The sequence below is a fragment of the Chiroxiphia lanceolata genome, chromosome 5 (assembly GCF_009829145.1).
Source record: "Chiroxiphia lanceolata isolate bChiLan1 chromosome 5, bChiLan1.pri, whole genome shotgun sequence".
NCBI lineage: Eukaryota > Metazoa > Chordata > Aves > Passeriformes > Pipridae > Chiroxiphia > Chiroxiphia lanceolata.
The window spans coordinates 46822444-46842461 of NC_045641.1; the positions used below are offsets into that span (position 1 = coordinate 46822444).

A 20018-nucleotide genomic window follows, 5' to 3' on the forward strand; every position below is an offset into this window, starting at 1 on the left:
CTGTAATAAGGCTGCAGTCTTTAGCCTATAAAAATAATGGTTGTCATGCAGTCTGGAAACTTTAAACTGTTAACTGTTTTTCATTAATGTTCTTCCACACTTTTTCATTAGTGTTCCTCCATATGACCGGAAAAGGTCATACGTGTAATGAAGAAAGTGAGCTATAATTAAGACTCAAAAGAAGGAAAAAGTAGGGAAAACAAAACTTGGGCAATTGTCTTGCTAGATTCAGGATGATTACTTCAAGAACATTCCTATGACTTAATTTTTAAATTTGGGCATCTATTTTGATTTTGCCTTTTTTTTTTCCCTCCTCCCTCCCATCACATGCGTGAGGTTGTGATGTTCATATATGGTTCACATGTGATGCATGATCATGATTTTATTATCTCCTTTTCTCATTACCATTTTTTTCTCTACTTTGTGAGATTTGGGTTTTTAGTCATTTATCATTGTATCTTCTGGTGATGTGTTCTGTTTCTCACTTATTATTTCATTAGTCTTCTGAAAGAGAATGAAAAATTTGTCAGTTTGAAAGAATAGAAAGAAAAAAAAAAGTTCAATTTGGGGAGATACCCTGATGATCAAGGAGAGATGGGATCTGTGAACCGTGGAAGATAAGAACTCAGAAAACTATGAAATTCGTAACCCTGCTGTATGTAGAATAAATAAGGTATTGCTAGACATGTCTACTTTCCAATCATAACCTGAAAATACATTTTAGCAAATCATTATTTGGTAAGTAAAGAACCATCTTAAAAGAAATAATCTATTTGGTGATAAAGAGTTTAAAATATTTCTAAAGACAACACATTTTATGCATTATAAGTGGGTTCAAGTGTCACATTTTTGATTCTGTAGGAGGGAATATCAACAATGTATCATTATTCATATAGGTTTACATATTAAACTAGTTTCTTGCAATTTTAAATTTGGGTCTTATGATTCAGATTGCTTTGCAAGCAACATGAAATGCATCCTTTTGTAGGTGCCAGTCTTCAGGAAAGTGTTGTTTACACCGTGGATCAAATATGCAACATTAAAATGCATTATAAGCATATTACCCACTCTCATTATATGACAGAAGTGTGTCAGTGAAATTAGCAGCAACAAAAAAGACAAAGATTTTCTTACCTCTTAGTTGGAAGGTAGCAGCTGTTTGAGTAATTCCACAGAGGGATAACAATGACCAACTGACTTGCACGTTCTAAAGAAAAAATGATATCAAATCCTTTGAGGATGCCATATGTTGCATGCTTTGAGGCAGGCTGTGTATGCTATCATAGCAATTAGACAGACTGGAGACTCTGCTAAAATTTTACCCAAAATGCCAGCAGAGAAGTATTTCTTGGGGCTTTTTAATTGTGAACAGAAACGTACTTATGCTCCCATTATTTATTACAGAATAAGTTAGTTAAAGTGCAGATTTTTTTTTCCCTCAATCATTTCCCATAGAGACCTATGTATAAATAAGCTGGTTTGGGGTGCAGTTTTGGTTTTTCTTTATTTTTTTCTAAATTATGATTAATTATTTTTTTTTAAACTATGGTGGTTATCCTTTTGGTTACAGAGAGACTGTGAAATAATGTTTCTTAGAATAATGCTGGCTGCTTTTGTCATTTGTGAACCAGGTATGAAGGATGCCAAGCCTGCTCAAACAACCTTGGTAATTGCCACTGAGAATTGGGCCATTCAGATGATAACTGGATCCATTTATCTGTTCTGTAGTTTTGTATTGAAGTTCTGTAGTTTGATGTGATTTCTTGCCAGACCTATTTTGATTTAAGAAACCCTGTATTGACCGGTTTATCCAAACTAGGCACATGTAAATAATCTGTGCTGATGTTTTGGAGATAGGTCACTCGCCAAGCTTCGGATAGCTGAAAGCAAAATGCTTGTATCAGAAAAGATCTATTTGGGGCCATTAGGAACCAGAAAGGCCTATTAGCTGAAACTGCTATGAAGATGTTTTCAGTCTGTGCAACACAGTCTCCAGAGACCTGCCAAGACATATAACCCTCCGTTAACAAGCTGAGAGGTGGTTTGTCTAGGGATACCCGTAAATACTCAGAGCTGCTATATCCATTTTGAAGCAAGGCCTTTTCTGCTGCGCAGGTTGTGTTATTTCTTTGCTTAATAACTGACAGCAGCATTCACAGTGGCACTTGACTGTTCTTCCAGTGTCTTGGTTCTGTCTGGTAGTTCACAATGAGCCTGTCTGACCCTCTAGGCATTTTGGCATTCAGCTTTTCTTTTATTTAAAGCACGTACCTTGTATGTGTGCAAAAAAGCTCCCCAGAGCTTTATAATTCCTAATCATGGAATGCTTTCTAGTGCAGTATGCCGTATTGAGCACTGTGGTTCCCAGGTCCCCTTGTAGCCCTTCTACCCTCTCTGACCCTCATCCAGAATTGCATTGAATCCCCAAATTGACTTCTGAAGTCAATAGAATTATTTAGGTTTACTGCTGTTTGATGAAGTTAGGAACTAGGAAAAGAGCTGTATAACCAAGGGCTTGCTTAAGAGGCAGTGCAAAACTACAGGCATGCAATGTTGAAGAGTTTGAGATCTGGGATTTTGTAGTCTGTTAGATCTAATAGCAGGAAAATCAGGGGAAGGAATGAAAGATCCCTTGTTTGTCTGTGATGCAGTATAAAACTTTGAATCAATATTGACCATCCAAGTCTAGAGGCAGTACAATTTGAAGGGTAATTTCAGTATTTGAGGATAAAAGGAAAAATTCTTTCTGAATGTTTTAAGTTTTGTTTTTACTTTGGGGGGCTTTTTCCCCCCTAGAGACAGATGTTTGAAACTTTGAAGCTTACCATGACAGAACTAGTATGAATCAATATAAACCAGCATGTTAATAATAACTAATGAAGTCAGGGGCATGTGGTGAATACAGTTTTAAACATACTGCTGTTTTCATGCTTATTATGTTGAGTTACATATGTATATACACTGCAGAAACTGAGCTGTATTCAAAATAAGATATGCAAAGGAATTTTGCTGTTGTTTTTTATTTGTTTGTTTAAAAGATGCATCAACTAATGTTTAAAATGTCTGATATAATAGTGTCGTGTTCTACATGACCTCAATTTTATGCACTTAAGTATTTATCTGGTGTAAAAGCAGGGAAGGAAAGCTTCTTCCCTTTATTTATATGTTAGGATTTTCTACATTTTCTTTCTTGATTCTCAGATGTTGTGAGCAATGACATTTCTGGAAAGGCCACTGACTGTCAGTGACTGGGGATGTGATGGTCTCTGGATCTGTCTCCATGGCTGTGGTATCAATTCTTCAGGGCCCCTAACAGCCAGTCAGGGTGAATCAAGGAATCTGCTATTAATGGCTGTTCCCTTGAAATGTCTTTGCTTCTACTGAAGAAAAAAAAGTCAGGGACACAGGCAGTCCTTGAGCACTGGCATTGCTGTTGCCTGCTTTAACAAGCCATGGCAATCACAAGGAGAGCATCCTGGGGCATCTCAGCTCTGAGGGTGCCGTCTGCATGTCTCAGCCAAAAAAGCATCTAACAGGAAGGTGGTGGCAGGAGGTGTTTGCTCATGAGGGAAAACTCAGTCCCAAAAGGAAGGGAGGGATATAAAGATCCTCACTGGGTTGGGGGTATCTGAAGTGAGAGGATTGCTTACCAAAGGGGTTTCTTTCCTCTTAAGGAAAGATTATTACTGTTTGTCTTAACAAAGTGATAGTGGACTATCTCCTTCAGTTTTACTTAAGGTATTATATGCTGTCATCAGTCATTTTCTTCCTCAGAAAATTGCATGCAGTCACTTCTTACTCTAAGTCATGGACCCAAAGCAAGGTAGGGCAATCTGGTAAAAAGGATTAAGTTTAGGTATTGTAATATCTTCTTTGTTACACTTGAGAGGTCTTTCCTGCTGAAATGATATTTAATTGAAGTTGCTGCCTGGATACCTCACAAACGCTGTGTGTCAGGCTGGGAGAAACTCCCCGCAGCACTGCTGTTAAAGGGAGTGTTCTGGGGTGTTTTGACCGCAGGGTCAGTTCAGACCCAGGACCTGGGAGTCATATGATATTTTGGGAAAGAGGTTTATAGAGGGCTGCTGGCTAACTCGGAATTCGGTGAGATCCTTGGCTTCAATGTTGCCTATGGTCATGCCTTACTTCTAGTTTGGAAGGCCAAAAATAGCCCAGCATCCTGTAAAGGTGACTGATCTTTAAGAAACTAAGCAAGTAAGCACATAAACCAGTTCATTGCCTCCCATTTTACCAGGTGACCTCCGCAGAAACAGGATTGTCTCAACAGTAGCTGGAAGGGAACTTCTATAGCAAGTCAAATAAAGCCAAGGGAGAAGTAGGTGGTTGTCCTGTCAGTACAGGGGTAGGGGACAGATGCAAGTGGGCACATGCACAGTGAAATGCCATCTTACTCTGCATAACAGCTCTCATGCTTCCAGTGGTTTCTTCAAAGTTCTGCTACTTCATCAAAAAAGTAAAATGAACCTCCTAATGAATAAAAACAAAGTAACATAAGTATACAAAAACAGTAGCAAATGAACATGACCTATAATTGTCAAAATAGACAGAGCTGTACCTATACAAATCTAGGTGTAGGTGAAGAGGAGTAGGCATAGTATATGTGTAATATTATTTAGGAAGTTGTGATTTACATTATAGGGTTAAGATGGTGAGGTATATACAAGAGAGAAAATTAGAGTTCAATGTTTTGGATCTTATGCCATCTGTAATAGTTTTTTTCCCTAGTATTTTTAATACCTGGCACTGTTTTACTGTTGTTTCTCTGTAGATCTGCTACCTTAATTGCAGCAGCAGTTTATACCGTATATGAAAGCACGAAATGCTTTTGCTCTTATAGTGTTTGCTATTGACTTTATACATGCTTCTGTATGTAAAACAAAATTAGATTTCCTAATACATCAATAGAAAAGTGTTCAAAAAGCAGACTGATTAATAAATGGTCTATTGTTTCAGCATTTATGCATACCATTTCATTTTATCTCACTGTGAACTGACAGGTTATGACAGGCAATTGAGAACAGAATGCAGTTCGAGTTCTTTTATGCCACTGATATGTCTGTTAAGAGGTAAAATACTTTAATTAAAATGACAGCTGAAATCTTAGCTTTCATTTTCTTTGCTGTATCAGATTTTTATGTTGCACTTGTAACTATAACTATTCTTGTCTTTATATTACATGTCTATTTTATAAAATCTTTTCGTATTAAAAAAATTTTTTTTTTAATTTCCTTCTGGTTGTTATGTTTAGTTTACTATCTCAGGAAGCAAAACGTGTCAACACTAATTCCACAGCCACCTGTTTCTTGTTTCAAATTTAAACTAGCTTAAATTAGGCTTTCTATAGCACACATTTAAAGCAAAAGCTTACCAGCATTCTGATAATAGATTCATCATTATATTATTTTGGTATTGTAGCTGGATGTGACTGGTATAAGAATTGATCCACATTTTCTAAAATTTTCATATGAAGTAGAAGGTTTATTAAGGAGCTCAAATTGGTTTTAAATAGGTAAAGCTGGTGAATTTGCTATCAGATAACTTGTACTTGTATTATTCCCTACATATTTGTGCTCGGATGTCATATTTTAATTTCACTCTTTCGGAATAATTATTTTTAAACAGTTCTTTTGTTGCAGTACAGGTAGTCAGGGCAGTTAACACTATAGATCATCCTGTTTGTGTCATCTACTGACGACCACTTCAGGCCTCTTTTCTCTCAGTGACTAGATTGATCCTTTCCTCAGGTCAACCATCATCTTTCTTTCCCTCTTTTTATGTCTGAGAAACAAAAGAAGGAGGGGAGAAAACCCTCGAAACAAAAGAGGAGAAAGAAGGCCAAGACTGCCGTGAGGGAGTGGGTGGAAGGGCAGTGGGAATGGCAGAGCAGGTTTCAGACAGACTTTGTCCTATGCGACTGTGAAAACGAGCTGGAATAATCATTCAGGGCACTTGAGTGCCAAAAAAAGTGGTATCCAGATTTCAGGGAGTCAGATTTTCAAAGTGTCTGTTCATCACATCGTCTCCTTCCAAGCAGTGAGCTTCTTATCATTGCAAGATGGATGGTGTGCTTAGCTGCCTCCCTATTTGGACTTGCATCCAACAGCAAATAAACATGAGCATATGCAGACCATCACTATTATTTTCATTGTGCGTCTTTCCTTTAACAAGAATGTCTGTTGGGTTTGTGGATCAAAGCCCAGCTACCCGTATTCTGTCTTTTTACCAGCTACTTGTGTTTAGGCAGAGAAATGTTTCTGAAGGAGGCAGCTCAAACATCAGAAAAAATGACACTGGTGGTAGAATTGCTTCCGCGGCATTGGAAAAGATCATTCTACTTTGTTTTGGAAGCTACAAGAACAAAGTGTGCTTTCCCTGTAATAAGGCCTTTGGCTCCTTCATTCCTCTGCACATCATCACAGAGGGTCAGGCAAGGAAACACAGTGGTTACTTCTCTAGGTCTTTGATAGTTCTGTCACCTTGTTTTCTAAAAATTGATGAGTCTGGCAGCTCATTCATTCCTGGACACTTTAAAAGACACTGAACATTTGTTTCAGTGCCCTGTTCTTCAAAATCTTAGGTGACTTTTGAAGGTGACTAGAAGGAAGATGAACAGAGTTGCTTCATGCAGCTGAATTTTTCAGCTGTTGCTTGCTTTAACAGCAAGAAGATGCTGACTTTGTACGTAAATTCTTTCCTGGCAGATGAGAAGCATTGCCAGCTTCCAGCTTCCTCTTGAATGTTTGGAAATTCTATTCTTTGGAGAGGATAAAAGTCTGTATGCCCAAGATACTATCCCTGCTGCTGGTCTTGCAATTAAAAAAGAAGTTGAAAATAAAAAGAGAGGTTAACATCTCAAAGGTTGCAGAGCCCTGCTTTTGATCCTAGAATACTAGTGTGGGAGCCTTGCTTTGGTTTCAGAGTCCCAGGGGACTCTCCACTGAGAATGCTCTGTGATTTTTTTTAAGTAGCATAACAACTCCCGTTATCTTATGGCAATAGGTCAAGAAACTTCAGAACTGTAGTAATTTCCCTCTTCATTTTCAGTTAGATTTTTCTTTTAATTTATTGAGTAGATTTTCTTTTCTCAATCATTGTGGTCAAAATCTCTTCTGAACTACTTTCTGTATTATTCCCTCCCTTTAGTGCAGGTAACTTTTGCAACTTCAGGTGTAGGTAAGCATGCATTGGGGCAAGAGAAGGACCATGTGAGCTCCCAGGGCCCCTTTCTGAGATTGCCATGACGTTCTGCGATTTTGCCCTGTGTTGCTTGGGGTCAGGGAAGGCTTTCCTGGGCTGTTGGCTTTTCTGCCAGCATAGTTCAGTATTGCAGCAATGAATGTCAAGCCTAAAGTAGGTTGACAACTAAATGCCTTGAAGGCTCTTTATCAGTTTCAAGAGGGTAGAACTCTGGTGCGGATAAGAAAGGCTTATTGCTCAGTTGTTGCTTTACTTGAAAATTTTATCCACCCTGGATATGGGTGCAGTTCCCAACAAACTAAATCTCTCCAACAAAAGAGGCCTGTATGTGAGAGGCAGGGAAAGAGGGGATGACTAAGGGTGTATGTGCATTGGGAAAATGATTTCACAATTGTTTTGCCTCTGTGCTTCCTGATAGATGGCACCATACTGCTAACTCTCTGAACTGCTTGTCATGGAAAGGGAAGGGAGCAGGCTATGACAAACAACTATAACAAACAAAAGTAATTTTTCTTTGTGTCAGTAAAACTGAATAACAGAGAAGCACACAGAAGCATAACAGAAGCTCCTTTTGTAAGTTGTTGATTTCTAATGAGGTTTTTTTATTTTAATTGAGTAACACTATTTTCAGCATTAACAAAACCCAAAAGATTCTGACTATGGCCAGGAGAGGCATAAAGAGAGACAAATTGATTAATCCTAATCTTGTTCAGTGTGAAGGACTTTATATATAGTCGCTATGATCTCTACTCTGACTTTTTAATCCAGGGTCCTGGGAGCTGATTGTTCCAGAATTCTTCTGCAAATCCATATTGATACATCTTTTGCAAAGGTTCCCTTAGATCCCCCTCCTGCCAGACTTCTATAAGTCTCTGACTTGCACAGATATAATCTCTGAGCTACCTGTAGCAGATGCCAGCATTGTATGCGTTTATAATTGTGTAGTAAAAATGTAAGAAATGTGATTACAGACTTTCCTGATGGTGAGGGCATGTTTCCTGTTTCACTGAGTTTTACAGGCAAGGCTTGGTCAATGTGGCTTTGTTGGATTTTAGATTTTTTGGTTTTGTTTGGTGTTTGATTTGGTTTGGAAGGGGTGTTTGGTTTGCTGTATTTTTTTAAAATTTTTTTTTTTTAATAATGAAGAATTGAATAGCAGTATGGAAGTTAATAATTCTGTGAAGATCGTATAGTTTCCAAAGCTTATAACTTATCTAGGAACATCCAAATTTCCTCTGTTTATATTGACCTAGGACCTACTTGGGGTCCTTGTAAATGCTGTATCATTTCTATTGGTACATGTCAGGGTTCTGGTTTTTTACATCCATTATCACCTGTTACATAATTGATTAAGAAACTTTACCAAATGGGATGGAAGGAGGAAGAAAAATATGTAACGGGTTCCTAGCTCTATCTTGTTTCTATAGGGGAAGTAGACGGTGGGTTTCATTTAGTTTCATCTGAATGCTAAAATCTGTGTCTTCGTTTGATAGAGATAGTTAAGATATGTTAGCTCAGCTTCCCAGCTGAGTGAAGGTATACTTCTTCTCATACAGCACAGGAAAACAATTTTGTTCTTTTTCTAGGACAGAGAAGGGAGATATAAACATTAGAAAGCCTGTGAAACAGATGGTGATTTAACTGGTAAAGTTATTACAGATAGGATGGCAGTCATTCAGGCAGAAGATGTGCAAATAATTATAGCTTCTCAGGTGCATATGCATGATACAAGCTGTGTTGCAGAGCAGGTCAAGCAATCAGTTTTACATTCATATCCTGAGCCTCAGTCTTTTTTGTCAGATCACTCTCCTGTGAGCTGCTTATTCCGTCAGGGCATGGAAATTTATTCTCAAATGAAGAACATTTGTTTGGCAAAAGAAGCAGGAAATTCAAACTGGTTTGACCTGTTTCTAGATGACCAATGTAAAATTACTTTTATTCTAGTTGGGATATGGTGGTGACTTATTCTTTGAAATACAAATGGAATTTTTTACTTTAGTAAGGTAACAAAACTATTGCAGATATTTTTATGTGGAAAAGAATATACATAATATTTTTCACTGTTCTTTCATGTTTCTAAGGTGCTTTTCATTAGAAATATCCTAGTTTTCCTTTTAAGCTTTTATTTATAGGTATGGACCTGCCTATTTTGTCATTCTCTGTAGAATCTATTCATTAGCACAGTGTCATGTAGATGAATCTTAAAGTTCTTTGGATAAAGAAAGAAAAAGAACATTTCCAAATATTGAACCAGGTATGAATTGATGTACCATAATCTCCTTGAAAGTGCTGAAAGCCCGAGACAGGAACTTTGATCTTTTGGACCATTCTTATTATTTCTTTGGAGTGTCAACACTCAAACTGTGTGATAAAAATGTCAGTGGCAATGTTATTCATTTTTGTGTTGATCGCGTTCACAGAAGTATTCATCAACTGAGCCTGTTTCTCAATCCCAGGTCATATATGAAGCACTGAATTGTTCATCCCTTTTTTTCTGTGCAACTGCCAAAATTTCCTCTTGCTACAATGACATTGATCATGCATTCTTAAAACTAAATTTACTTATTTACAACAAAATGTTAAGCAGGTGTGTTTATGCATTTGAATATGAAGTTCTGCCTCATTTAAAAAGAAAAGAAGGAGATTAGCAGTGCCCTCTGTGATGGAAGAAAAGCAAATCGAATTTAATATCAGGGAATATTTTACTGTCTTGCCAACTCACATACAGTTCAATGTAATTTGTCAGGAGCTGTGGGAGCTCCTTCCAATTGGTCTGGTAAAGTACCACAATTATAGAAGACTTTGACAAAAATCGAAGCAGAAACTATCTAGCCAAGTTCAGGGTTAGAACTGACAGGTGAGAGCTTTGTAGTTCCAATCTGTTTTAAAGTAGCTGATGATCTAGAAAACCTGAGCAAGACTTAGGTGGGGGAATATATGTGGGTGCCAGTAACATGAATATACTCCTTCTCTAAAGACTCTGGTAGTGTTTGGGTTTGACATACTACAGATACGTGGGAGTAACATAACCAAGAACACCTTGCCTGTGAAATAACTCTGTAATGCTTCAACAGGAGATTGAACGGGCAGACTGTTCAGGAGCCCCAGTAACTTTGCTTGTGCCTGGGTGCTCCTCAGAGCTTGTGCCTGGCTCCCAGAGAGTGGAAGAAGATGCTCTGGAGGAGGTCTAGGACAATTAGCAAACTGCCTAGGACTGTAATCACAAAAAAACCAGGTAACTGCAGAGGTGGCCATGATGAACAAAAGTGATAAAGGAAATGTGACTAGACTAGACTTCCATTTAAATAAGTAGAAGTCAGGAGGCTAGACATGTAAGTAGAAGTCAGCAGAACCAAAGTGAAAATTACCTGGTTTTTTCCCCAAACACTGCAGAATTTTCATCCTGGACTTTGTAAAAGAACTAGTTATTGTAGAACATGTTATTGAAGAACATGTTATTGTAAGACCAATAAAATAAGTAGATTTGGGCATATAGCAAGTCTATTATGTATGTTCCAAAAAGAAAAATCTAAACAAAGCCTTAGCAAGCCAATAGGAGGCATTTTACAGAAAAGATAATTGTTTAAGGCTTGAAAATAATGCAAAGTGGTATAAATGCTACAGGGGTTTACTAATGGTACATTGTGCCAGGTGGAAAGGATATCTTTGCTAAAATTAATGTATTTCTAGACCAAGGAGGTGTGGTTGACATCATCTGTCTGTACTGGATATCTGAATATTAATAGTCAAAACTGGAAAACTGGGGATCTGTATAAGTAATATGTATATCTGTATAAGTAAGTAATATAAGTGATTAGCTAAATGACAGTGCTGAGTGAGAAAGTGCAGAGCTGTGTAGGTGTCACTACTGGAGTTCCTTAAGGATGAGTTTTGTGATCAATCTTAAGTTTTTCCTCAAGTGACTTACTTGGACACTGAAAGTAAGAGAAGGTTGATGAAATTTGCTGATGAAAAGAGTTGAGTCAATTAGCTGATCATTAAATAAGGCACTGTTATTATACATCAGTTGGAAAGAGAAATGAAAATCATATGATGCATTTGAATTTGTTTCTGTCTAGCTGTTTTGTACCAAATAATGCACATGTTTAGTTTGTCATGACCTTAACTGCAGTTGGGCTCAGTGTCATAATAGATCCTTTTCTTTTGCCAGTAAGAACCTGGCAGGTACGCACAGGCATATCTTAACTTAATCTTTACGTGCAAGTGAACCCTGTAGTGCAGTAATATGAGGAAAAAAGGACAGGAAAGTGTTTTGGGAGACTTTACCCTCTATGCCTGATCGTAGGAAACAAGAATTCTTTTGCAAATAAAGCTGACTACTATTAAGATTTGACACAGTGCTGAATGGCTTGCAATGCGAGCTTGCACACAAGCAAGAGCAGAACATTTTTCCTGTGGAATCAATTTGTGAGAACAGATCAGAGAGAAGTGGAGAGAAATGGTACAAAGAGGAGACCGAGAGAAGGGTGATGCAGATAAGGGGAGTGAAGAAACCAGAATATCAAAGAGATGGAAGGGAGAAAAGTATAAAGATGAGCAGGGATAAGGGATACTCAAAGAGAGGGATGAAAAAAGAGGAGAGGGCATGAGGGAAGACAGGCAGAGGAAGGTGTGCATGAATGCCAGTAGGAGTTGCTGAAAAAAGGCTTGTGTGCACTGCAGTGGCAGAGGAAGATACAGGATGGATGCACGTACTGGGGGAGGGGGAGAGGCAGTGAATACACTCAGCAGGAGGGGGAGAGAGATAGATTGCAAACATGCATATAGGAGTGGTGGGGAGAAATAGTTGATGTACACAGCGGGGAGAGAGCAAGTGAGAGAGAGACACAGCAGATGCACACAGCAGGGGGGAGAAATGCATAGAGTGGGGAGGGGGAAGCAGCGCAGGGAAAGTATCAAGAAGCCTCAACAAAATTTAACAATAAAAGAACAAGAAATAATAAAATTCATGATTTGGACATTTATCATTATTTAACACAGGAAATCAAGGGAATTTGAAGGGAATTTACATTAGTAAAAATTTTAAGCACTTCAAATGTTAATAGTGTTTAGTTTGGAATAAGACTATGCTTGACTTAATGAATTCCTCTCTGCATTTGTAGTGAAGCAGATGTCTGCTTTCTGTGTCTGACAGGGGACCCAATCCATTGGTTTTTGACGTCGGTAGGATTGGGGCTTTTTCAAGGGCATGCATTTATCTTGTCAGTGTGGTCTAACCAACCAGCCTCACTTCTCTGCTCTGGTCTCACACAGGTGAGGAAGGTGGGTGGGAGGCATTGTCACCTAAACTCTGTGAAATCTAACAGCTGTCAGATGCTTGTCAATCCTCTTAACCCATGTTTGGGCACTGATCCCTGTTACTCAGTGCAGCACACAGTTGAGGGGAGGTTGCAGTTATGTGCCTCTGTGTGTGGCTTGTAGAGGTATCTGGCACCAGACCAGTGGCACAGACAGGGTTTGACCACCCTGATGGTAAGTATAAAGCAGCATCAATAACAGAGCAGTCAAATCATAAAATAGGTTAAGAGATGTTCTTTGGAGGATTTTTTTTTTCTATCATTGTATTAGATGATGTGTATCTTTTCCCAGTTTCTGTGGAAAATATGTAAGATAGCTCCAGCAATTTTTATGAGCACTGGTATGCATATGGAAGGGACACTGCCATTGGAGTGATTTTGCTATTAACATCTGTATACAAAGTTGCTTCTCTGTGACTGAGCTGACGATTTAATATACAATCTATAAGGGAAAAAAATAACATGGGAAAGGAACTCAAAGGGAGACACTTCTTACATGAGGAACTGAAGGTTGAAGAAGCTGTTTCTCAACAAAGCAGGGTTTCCTCAACAAAAGAGAGGGCTTCCCTGTGAAAGAAACAAGGTGTTGATGGAAAATCTGGCCTGTTTTTGTGGGTGGAATCACAGGAATATACTGAAGATGGGTATCAGTATGGGCTGTTAGGAAAGTCTCTTTCTCCTTCAAGTGGTTTATAGCTCCTAAACCAATTTATTGCCGTTGCTGTATGAAAGGCTTTGCATAGTGCTGATAGCAGGGTTTTGAAGGGAGAGTTACCAGTGTCCAAGTTCATAGGACAAAGTGAGTACAGCCAGTGTATCCATGCAGGCCCACATCTTTGATCAGGGAACAGGAGTGTGAGGATTATGTAACTTCAGTGAAAAGTAGAAGTATAATGGCTGGATTACTCTAAGGTGGAAATGTGGTAGAAGACATGCTCAAAAAGTAATAAGTGTTTTTATTCATACTGCTGTTTTCCTCTCGTCTGAATTCTTTCTTCTTCTAAAAGCTCAGAGACAAAAGATTTATTCAAGTTTCATTTAACTTCTGCCATATGTTCTGTGCTTGCTGCTGCCCTCCTACAATGTAAAGAACTTTACGGAATGCTGTGCTCTCCGGCCAAGTACACGTGGCAAAAAGGGAGAGAAAGTGGGTGAAATGTGTGGGTTTCAAGAGAGAAGATGTCAGAGACTGATATAAAAATGCCAATACTGTAGATCATACTGAGAAATTAGGAAGTTCTAGAAGGGTCTGTTTGTCTTGTTCAGATTTGGAAGGAGCTCACTACCGATTTTCTTCTGCAGTAGTGAAACCTGTTGTGATTTGATAAACAATGTGGAAAAGCAGAGAGGGAGAAACTCCTGCCAGAAAGACTCATCTTTTTGTATAAGTGGAATCAGAAATAAATATGGAGTGGTGAGACTGATATATTCAGTTAGATTTTAATGTGTCTGAAAATGTAGTTCAGAGACAAGCTGGCCCTTCTGCTTCTGTGTGCATTGATACCTGCTCCAAGGATCTATTAGTGACCTTACTGTAAGTGTTGTATGCATAAATTGTCTGTAAAAATACTTCCCTCAGTCTCCTCCTAGCTCAGCTTTGTGAGTTTATGCTCCTTTTTCTGAACTGGATGGGTAGAAGAATTTTGCTTAGACACTGCTGGAGTGGGGAAAGGTTTGTCCTGAACTGCTGTCATGGCCATCCTCAGAGGCTCTGTTCTCTGGTAGTGCCAAGCCCAGGCTTCTCTTATTCTGTGCCCTCATGCTGTTTTGAATACATTAGGGCATTACTAGTGACTTGAGTGACTAACACAAATGCTGACGAATAAGAACTCTCTTCCACAGATGTGCAACCTCATTTTCAGAGTGCTGCTGTGGCTGAGAAAGAGGGAGGACCTTGCATCGCTCCTGGGAGCTCTGTACAAAGCTGTCTGAAGCTAATGGGAAGATGTGTCTTCAAGCTGGGCCCAGTGTACAAAAAAGACTAAATAATGGTTTTTCAAATGCTAGAAATAACTAGAATATTAATACTGGGTTTTTCCATGTTACTACAGTAAGTTCTGTCTGTCTTTGTAGGTGCTTTAAATTTCTACATTCAAAAGCAAAAATCTTGCTAGTCCAGATTTTTGAATGGGACTTGGAAAAAATCTCCCTTTGCATTCTGATAATTCTGGTTCGTAACCAATGTCGTCCTGGGAAAGCAAGGGTTATCTTGGGCAATTCAAGTGTGACAAGGCGAGCTGAATCTTATTATCAGAAATAAAAAAAAAAAAAAGACTGAAATACAGGAAATCAGTAAATGGTGGTAATTTGAAAAACCAGTAGATACAGCTTCAATGGGCCTGTTATAAAAGCAAAAGCTTAGCTGATAGTTTCAGATGGGTGAGAGGTGATAACTCTGTGAAGCAAACATTGCCACTAAATAGAACCAGTGTATGAATGATGTGGGGATGGGAGCTCCATTTGGTTTTGTGTACCACAATTGCTCTATAATTCTCTGATGAAATCTTTGCTTTTCAATAACTTAGTTTAGTTCCTTTAAGATATGCTTATATGTCCACAGCACAACAAAGTGTTTTGTGAAATATATTCTACCGCATATGTAAGTAATGCCTTGAAAACCCCTGAATCTTGTTTATGAAGTGACTGCTGTGAAGATTTAATTCTGGAGGGACAAGCTTTAGAAATACCTATAAAATACTAAATCCTTTGTTCTTCATCAACTGCTCTATTGAAATTAATTTTGTAGAATATCAAATTAGGTGCTGTTTGTTTAACTACTTGAACTGTAGGTGTTACATGCCAGATAAAGAAAAGTGTTTTGAATACAAAATAGCTCAGAATTAAGTCATTTTAAAATGAGAATGAATACTGTGAGAAAAGCTCAGTCCCCTTCAGCTCTGATTAGTGACTGCGTGATACTTAAAGGGATAGATTTGAATATTAATATGGTTGATGTGTCCTATCTTAAATCTACTCTAGAAAAATTAGAATTAGGCGTACAGCATAAATCACATCTCATTCTGTCATTTCATAAAACGTTCTGGGCTTTTTTGGGTTTGAGGTTTTTTTTGAGGGATGTGTGTTGTTTCTTTTTAACTTCGGCATTAGCAGTGTTGTGATTTAAATTATGCTTCATATTCAGAATGAAATTAGAGGACCTTATCTGGATGTTGATTGCAGTTTTGCTGATTTTTGTTCAGGACCATGTAGTGTGCAGACACTATAGTTTGGTTTTTTTCTCCTATCAACAAGCAGAAGAATAAACACTGAATTCTCATGTGTGATAAAAGCCTGGAAGAAAGAAACAGGGAGGAAGAGAGCAGAAAGTAAAATGGCAGGTAACGTAAAGAGAGCAGTGAAATGCAGCTGAATTTCTGTGCATTTATGCAGCACAAACTGGGACTTAACACAATGACGTGACAAAAATGTCAATTATGACCATATCACTGCTATATAACTAAAAGGAAAGGCCTGCTCAACTCTTGATATATAGCAATATATTGTATGCCAATACCCTGATTTTGGTTATGTTATTGAAGCTGAATTTAGGTAATGTCATAATTACAAATATATTACAAAGAAAGAAAAAATAAAAAGTTTATACATGCTTTCACACATATCTCATCATGGACATCTCACTTGACAGTTGAAAGCAGTTAGAACATACCATGCAGTTTTTAGAGTAATTTTTACTACATTATTAGAAGGATTTTTTTAATGTATATTTACATCAATTAATGATACAATATACACAAAAAGTATCTTAGTGACCTTATTTTATAATACTGGTTTGGATGTGGTCCTTTACCCTTTCCCCCCTAATATTAGTATTGATTACAGATTCTGAGAATGTTTTTCTGTTCTATTTTTTTCTCCACCTAGTCATTGTATTAAATCAGTAAGAACCTTCCTTTCTGATGTCTTTCTGTCTGGGGACTTGGCACATGAGGGCATCATGACAAAATTCAGAGCATCATCTTTCTTTATTGTTTTTCTTCTGACAAGTCTTTAACAGACTCTAGAGAAAATCAGTATATTTGAAAAAAAAAATAAATTAGGCCTCTCCCCCCCACCCCAAGGATTTTTTTTTTTAGAAGATGGCTACAATGTTGACTTCCTCATATATGCTAAATAGGAAAAAAACGTTTTTACACTCTAAGAAATGCATGTTCTGTCTGTGAGCTGCATTGGATTGGAGTAGGATGGTAGCAATAGATTCTATTTAATATTCCTCAATTAATTACTTACACCATATTAATATATCATATTCAGTTCTGATAAATTCAGCTTTCCTTGTTTCCTAAATGTATTTCCATTTAGGAAGTGAGTTAAAAATAAATATAACAGTTACAGATAAGGTAAAAATTTGACATTGGGCACATTTGTAAGAGTATATGACAATGAAGTAGTATGTCTGTTGAGAGAAATTCTTCCTACCCAGTTAATGGATAACTACCTTGTTCCTCTCTTGAAGGATACTCATCAGGATCTGGGGAGAAAAGAAAAGGATTGGTGAAATTCATGGCTTTTGTGATATCTTGTGATAGTCAAGTCTTTAAATTTGTATTGTAAAAGCAAGTGCTTCTTTTCAAGGGGCTAAAAATGCATTACTACATTCAAAAATTACTTTTTATGTGTGTGGTGAGAAGAATTAGCCACTCATGTTTACTCCTCAGGAGTAGGAAACCTATCCTGTCCTGTATTCTGTGTTGTTTTCTTTTTGTCATTAGTCAGAGCAGGTCAGTTTTCTAATTACAGGTTGAAATGTCTTAGAGCATAAGACATAAGGAATGGGAATAAAGAAATGAAAACAGTTAGTATGCCTTTCTAAGTCAGTGATAGGAATTGCTTTTGAAATGCTCAGTGCAATATTGTATCAACATCACAAAAATGTTGGAGAAAATACAGAAAAATCTGAGCACGAAAAGCATTTTTAAAAGGCAAACTCAAAAAAGGCTGAAATTTCTTATCCCCAAATAGATGATTTTGGTAGTCATTGTTAACCTTTTTTATTAATAAAACATTATTCAGTAAAACAGGAAGGTGAGGTGATAAATTCCAAATGTTTTAAAGAGTTCTTCCAGAAGGCTGTTGTGATATAAGAAATTGAATTAATAAAATGTGGTACAGTAGGACATAGTTAACAGTTCTTCAGCTTCTGAAGAAGGAAGTAGAGTTGTAATTTACTCTGGATTTTGAACTATTTATCTGTCCAGTTCTTTACCAAACAGTCTTCAGAAAAAAACAAAGACAGTGTAGTGTACCTAGATGACTTTCTATAAAAGGGTAGGCAGAACATGCTGGAGCTTTTAAGCACAGAAGAGGTATGTATGGAGGAAGTGCTCTGGTAGAGGTGGATACAAAGATGATTGCTGCAGAGGGGATAAGTGGGGACTTATGACCTGATAGGTTTAGACAAGGGAAAAAAAAAAGAAAGCGGTTTTTTTTTTTTCCCTCTGAACCACAGAATTTAAACTGCAGAACGCGTCTCTCTACTTTTTTTGGAAGGTCTGAAGTACAAACTGATTTAAAAAGAGACTGGAAAATCAACAGAGAACTGGATAATGAATAGCTATTGAAGACAATTGTGTGGACAGAATCTGTGACTTGTGAAATTCTATCCTCATTGATTAATGACGGGCATTTTGTGCATTCCTTGATGGTAACAGCTATGGAGATGGACTAATGTTCTGATCTGCTGTTGCATTTTTCTGGATTTCCAATTTGTATATGACTATATGTACAAAAATCCTTGCTTTAATATTTTTTCAGAACCTAAGAAAGATTATAAGATCTGTATGCTGTAGTGTATCCCTGTAAAACACTCTCCATAAGGTATGGGTTGCTATGTGGTTCTTTGTTGTCTGTTTTCTATTTGATGAAGGTTCATTACAACATCAAGACCAAAGGCAATAGTGTTTTGCTAAACTGGGTGGACACAATAATATTAACAGTTGTTCTTGCTCTGAAAAATACTCTAGGATATTATGAGTAGGAATGTTTTGAAAAGTCAGCATTGTCTATTTTAAGGGACACTTTTATTAAATTTTCTAGTGGTGATTACACCCCTGTTACGTTCTGACTGGTTCCTGTTGATTACATTACAGAATGACTATTGAACCTCTGGAAGTTTTATAATGTACATACTGTTGGTGCATGATGTGGTAGAAAAAGCAATATTTTTCAGTATCCCAGTTCAGGACTGAGCAACTAAATGCACTGTGCAGTTTTGAGTAATTACTTGCATTCTGATCATGAATCTGTGTCTCTGCCATTTATTTAAACATAAACAACTCTCTGGATGTCTCCAACACTTTGGCTTTTCTTTTCAAAATTCTTTGGCAGAAGAATGCTTTCTCCCCTCTTTCAAGAGTTTAGTTGCTTGTCAACCTATCCAACCTGTCATTTCCTGAGAGCACAGATGGGAGCAGTCAGAGCAGAAACCTGTTGATGGGAGCTTCCTGCACACTGGGCTACAAATGAAAAAAAGGTCCACTTTATATCCACTTTATAACCTATTTTTAACTAATAGGTTTTTTGCCATATTTAAATAAAATATTTTTTAAATTATTTAAAAATACATTTCTTTAAAAGTAAAATATAAAAATGTTAATCAGGCAATAAATATATAGATCGAGGTGCAACAGTCTTTGAAAAAGTATGTATTTTATAGCATAAGTATTATCTAGTATAGAAATAGTAAATAAAAAATAATTCTTACATTATGGGTCTGGCCCTTCAGAAAATATACCCAATTGTGAAATGTTGGTGAATGAATACTTTGGAAGCAACTAAAAGCTTAAGGAATCACTTACTTAATATGCATAACAAATAATAACCTGTCTCCTACATACAACTTCTCTTTAGCAACGGAGCCAAAAATTGCGGTTTTGTGCAATTCTATCAGCACAACTTTCAGGCTTATGCTCAATTTTCAGCATATTCTTATATTTCGTTGGCTTCTGAACTGAAACATATGCCCATGTGATTTGCTGAAGTGTGGTGGACCCCAGGACACTTGAATGTTTTTGTGTGCTTAGGCCTAATCAAGAAGTGTGTCTGGAATGTAGGATGTTTCTCACAGAGTCAAATATGTTACTGGTTTGATAGATCTCAAATTCAATATTTTTTTAGCATAGCAGTGTGCTTTCACCAGAGTGGTCTACTTTTAGTTGCAGAGCATTGTGCTTGTGTAAGAACTCTCTTAGATGTCTTTCCTTTTAAAAAGAAAAACAAAAAAAAAATCAAAAAACCTGCCCCAAAACACAAAAGAGAAAGAATAACTCTTGCACAACTCCTAACGGAAGAACTGTGCTTTGCTTCGAGGTCAAAAGGAAAACTGAAACAAAAGAAGGGCCAGTTAATAGAATGTAGGATGTTTAGGTAAAATAAAGTCATTTCATCCATGATGAAGATGATGTCTGCTATCAAGCAAGCACAGTCTGAAGAAGACGTAATAACTTATCTCTCCCTGGGTTATTA

At 37.4% G+C, this 20018-nt stretch overlaps 1 long non-coding RNA gene across 2 annotated transcripts in view; it reads left to right on the forward strand.

Moving 5' to 3' along the window:
* The window catches only part of LOC116787753, a 136941-nt gene that overhangs the window by 110438 nt on the left and 6485 nt on the right, over window positions 1-20018 (forward strand). For both annotated transcript variants that reach the window (XR_004357437.1, XR_004357438.1), the window contains exon 3: window positions 15792-15874. This is a non-coding gene — a long non-coding RNA (uncharacterized LOC116787753). The remainder of the gene's footprint in view (window positions 1-15791; window positions 15875-20018) is intronic.